This window comes from Odontesthes bonariensis, unplaced genomic scaffold (assembly GCF_027942865.1).
Source record: "Odontesthes bonariensis isolate fOdoBon6 unplaced genomic scaffold, fOdoBon6.hap1 scaffold_168, whole genome shotgun sequence".
Taxonomy (NCBI): domain Eukaryota; kingdom Metazoa; phylum Chordata; class Actinopteri; order Atheriniformes; family Atherinopsidae; genus Odontesthes; species Odontesthes bonariensis.
Window position 1 is genome coordinate 32,501 of NW_027457391.1, and position 5,000 is coordinate 37,500.

Genomic DNA, 5,000 nt, shown 5'->3' on the forward strand with positions numbered 1-5,000 from the left:
CTCTGCCAAAGTCGGCCTCCCATCTTCCAGGAACCAGCCTGGAGCTTCTAGCGGTCAGCCGCACCTTGAATCCGCTCTCAAGCACCTTCCTCGGACTCATGCTCTGCCAAAGTCGGCCTCACATCTTCCAGGAACCAGCCTGGAGCTTCCAGCGGTCAGCCGCACCTTGAATCCGCTCTCCAGCACCTATCTCGGACTCATTCTCCTCCAGGCCGGCCTCACATCTTCAAAGAACCAGCCTGGAGCTTCCAGCGGTCAGCCGCACCTTGAATCCGCTCTCCAGCACCTTCCTCGGACTCAAGCTCTGCCAAAGTCGGCCTCCCATCTTCCAGGAACCAGCCTGGAGCTTCTAGCGGTCAGCCGCACCTTGAATCCGCTCTCAAGCACCTTCCTCGGACTCATGCTCTGCCAAAGTCGGCCTCACATCTTCCAGGAACCAGCCTGGAGCTTCCAGTTGTCAGCCGCACCTTGAATCCGCTCTCCAGCACCTATCTCGGACTCATTCTCCTCCAGGCCGGCCTCACATCTTCAAAGAACCAGCCTGGAGCTTCCAGCGGTCAGCCGCACCTTGAATCCGCTCTCCAGCACCTTCCTCGGACTCATGCTCTGCCAAAGTCGGCCTCACATCTTCCAGGAACCAGCCTGGAGCTTCCAGCGGTCAGCCGCACCTTGAATCCGCTCTCCAGCACCTTCCTCGGACACATTCTCCTCCAGGCCGGCCTCCCATCTTCCAGGAACCAGCCTGGAGCCTTTAGCGGTCAGCCGCGCCTTGAATCCGCTCTCAAGCACCTTCCTCGGACTCATGCTCTGCCAAAGTCGGCCTCCCATCTTCCAGGAACCGGCCTGGAGCTTCCAGCGGTCAGCCGCGCCTTGAATCCGCTCTCCTGCACCCATCCTCGGACACACGTTCTTGCCTTTGGACCCCTCCTCCAGGAGCCAGGCTGGAGCTTTTGCCCCCTTCCTCCATCATTTCAGGCCGTGGAAAGTGTCATCTTTCGGATTATCAATTCACCGTCCCAGTCTGGTACTCAGATATTTTTCCGAAAACTGGGTTTCTGAAATCGTGCAGATGGTGTTTTCGTCGTCTGCTAATAACCTCGTCGTGTGGGAGAATAGGGGCGGGCCTTGGGCTGACTCGGCCCATCGTCCCCTTTTCCCGTTCTCTGACAGAAATTTTTTCAAACTTTATCACCCCTGGTACTATAAACTTTTTCACCTCTGGTACTATGTGGCACTTAGAAAATTTTCTGAACCGGGATTCTCACCCCTGGTACTTTTTGGCACTTAGAAAATATTTCTCAACCGGGCTTCATGCCCCTGGTACTTTTTGACACTTTGACGTTTTTCTGAACCGGGCTTCATGCCCCTGGTACTTTTTGACACTTTGACGTTTTTCTGAACCGGGCTTCATGCCCCTGGTACTTTTTGACACTTTGACGTTTTTCTGAACCGGGCTTCATGCCCCTGGTACTTTTTGACACTTTGACGTTTTTCTGAACCGGGCTTCATGCCCCTGGTACTTTTTGACACTTTGACGTTTTTCTGAACCGGGCTTCATGCCCCTGGTACTTTTTGACACTTTGACGTTTTTCTGAACCGGGCTTCATGCCCCTGGTACTTTTTGACACTTTGGCGTTTTTCTGAACCGGGATAAAGGTCATTTAAAGAGGTGTGTGCATGGTTCCTACTTATAATGGATATATGAAGGACTAAGGAGTCTGAACTTGTTCTGGCCCAAGGAAATCACTTTTTAACAAAAATCCGTATTTGGTCTTAACTCGGGAAAAGAAGGCGATTCCTGTGTTTTGATCTCAAAAGAGGCCATTTATCCGGGTTTGTGCAGGTTTATGCATGGAACTTACTTAGAATGGATATATATGTATGTATATATGAAGGACTAAGGAGTCTGAACTTGTTCTGGCCCAAGGAAATCATTTTTTAACAAAAATCCGTATTTCGTCTTAACTCGGGAAAAGAAGGCGATTCCTGTGTTTTGATCCCAAAAGAGGCCATTTATCCGGGTTTGTGCAGGTTTATGCATGGAACTTACTTAGAATGGATATATCTCTATGTATATATGAAGGACTAAGGAGTCTGAACTTGTTCTGGCCCAAGGAAATCACTTTTTAACAAAAATCCGTATTTCGTCTTAACTCGGGAAAAGAAGGCGATTCCTGTGTTTTGATCCCAAAAGAGGCCATTTATCCGGGTTTGTGCAGGTTTATGCATGGAACTTACTTAGAATGGATATATCTCTATGTATATATGAAGGACTAAGGAGTCTGAACTTGTTCTGGCCCAAGGAAATCACTTTTTAACAAAAATCCGTATTTCGTCTTAACTCGGGAAAAGAAGGCGATTCCTGTGTTTTGATCCCAAAAGAGGCCATTTATCCGGGTTTGTGCAGGTTTATGCATGGAACTTACTTAGAATGGATATATCTCTATGTATATATGAAGGACTAAGGAGTCTGAACTTGTTCTGGCCCAAGGAAATCACTTTTTAACAAAAATCCGTATTTCGTCTTAACTCGGGAAAAGAAGGCGATTCCTGTGTTTTGATCCCAAAAGAGGCCATTTATCCGGGTTTGTGCAGGTTTATGCATGGAACTTACTTAGAATGGATATATCTCTATGTATATATGAAGGACTAAGGAGTCTGAACTTGTTCTGGCCCAAGGAAATCATTTTTTAACAAAAATCCGTATTTCGTCTTAACTCGGGAAAAGAAGGCGATTCCTGTGTTTTGATCCCAAAAGAGGCCATTTATCCGGGTTTGTGCAGGTTTATGCAAGCAACTTACTTAGAATGGATATATATGTATGTATATATGAAGGACTAAGGAGTCTGAACTTGTTCTGGCCCAAGGAAATCACTTTTTAACAAAAATCCGTATTTCGTCTTAACTCGGGAAAAGAAGGCGATTCCTGTGTTTCTTTCAGAAAAGGTCCTTTTTCTGAACTGGGATTCATGCCCAACATCCAGGCTCTCGTGCCCTGCCCACAGACACAAATCCAGGCCGAGTTTCAGCACCTCTGCATGGACAGCATTCATGGCTGCTTTCCTCTCCCAACAGCCAGTCTCTCATGCCCTGCCCACAGACACACATCCAGGCCGAGTTTCAGCACCTCTCCTCGGTCCAGTATTCATGGCTGCCGTCCTCTCCCAACAGCCAGTCTCTCATGCCCGGCCCAGAGACACACATCCAGGCCGAGTTTCAGCACCTCTCTTCGGTCAGGCAATCATCCCTGCTCCCCTCTCATAACGTCCAGGCACTCATGCCCTGCGCACAGACAAACAGAACCCAGGCCGAGTTTCAGCACCTCTGCTCGGACAGCATTCACGGCTTTTGTCCTCTCACAGCATCCAGTCTCTCATGCCCTGCGCAATGACACACATCCAGGCCTAGTTTCAGCACCTCTCCTCGGTCAGGAATTCATCCCTGCTCCCCTCTCAGAACATCCAGGCACTCATGCCCTGTGCAATGACACATCCAGGCCGAGTTTCAGCACCTCTCCTCGGTCAGGAATTCATCCCTGCTCCCCTCTCATAACGTCCAGTCACAGACACAGATCCAGGCCGAGTTTCAGCACCTCTCCTCGGTCCAGCATTCATCCCTGCTCCCCTCTCAGAACATCCAGGCACTCATGCCCTGTGCAATGACACATCCAGGCCGAGTTTCAGCACCTCTCCTCGGTCAGGAATTCATCCCTGCTCCCCTCTCATAACGTCCAGTCACAGACACAGATCCAGGCCGAGTTTCAGCACCTCTCCTCGGTCCAGCATTCATCCCTGCTCCACTCTCATAGCATCCAGGCACTCATGCCCTGCGCACAGACACACATCCTGGCCGAGTTTCAGCACCTCTCCTCGGTCCAGCATTCATCCCTGCTCCACTCTCATAGCATCCAGGCACTCATGCCCTGCGCACAGACACACATCCAGGCCGAGTTTCAGCACCTCTGCTCGGTCCAGCATTCATCCCTGCTCCACTCTCATAGCATCCAGGCACTCATGCCCTGCGCACAGACACACATCCTGGCCGAGTTTCAGCACCTCTCCTCGGTCCAGCATTCATCCCTGCTCCACTCTCATAGCATCCAGGCACTCATGCCCTGCGCACAGACACACATCCAGGCCGAGTTTCAGCACCTCTGCTCGGTCCAGCATTCATCCCTGCTCCACTCTCATAGCATCCAGGCACTCATGCCCTGCGCAATGACACATCCAGGCCGAGTTTCAGCACCTCTCCTCGGTCAGGCATTCATCCCTGCTCCCCTCTCACAGCATCCAGGCACTCATGCCCTGCGCACAGTCACACACCCAGGCCGAGTTTCAGCACCTCTCCTCGGTCCAGCATTCATCCCTGCTCCCCTCTCACAGCATCCAGGCACTCATGCCCTGCGCACAGACACACATCCAGGCCGAGTTTCAGCACCTCTCCTCGGTCCAGCATTCATCCCTGCTCCCCTCTCACAGCATCCAGGCACTCATGCCCTGCGCACAGACACACATCCAGGCCGAGTTTCAGCACCTCTCCTCGGTCAGGCATTCATCCCTGCTCCCCTCTCAGAACATCCAGGCACTCATGCCCTGCGCAACGACATCACTCCGCAAAGGAAAGCTTTTGCGGTGTTTCTTTCTCAAAAAAGGCAATTTAAAGAGGTTTAAGCATGGAACCTACTCAGAATGAACATAGACATAACGGACTAAGGAGTCTGAACTTGGTTTGGCCCAAGGAAATCATTTTTTAACAAAAATCCGTATTTCGTCTTAACTCGGGAAAAGAAGGCGATTCCTGGGTTTCTCTCTCAAAAAAGGCCATTTAAAGAGGTTTGTGCATGGAACCTACTCAGAATGAACATAGACATAACGGACTAAGGAGTCTGAACTTGGTTTGGCCCAAGGAAATCATTTTTTAACAAAAATCCGTATTTGGTCTTAACTCGGGAAAAGAAGGCGATTCCTGGGTTTCTTTGTCAAAAAAAGGCCATTTAAAGA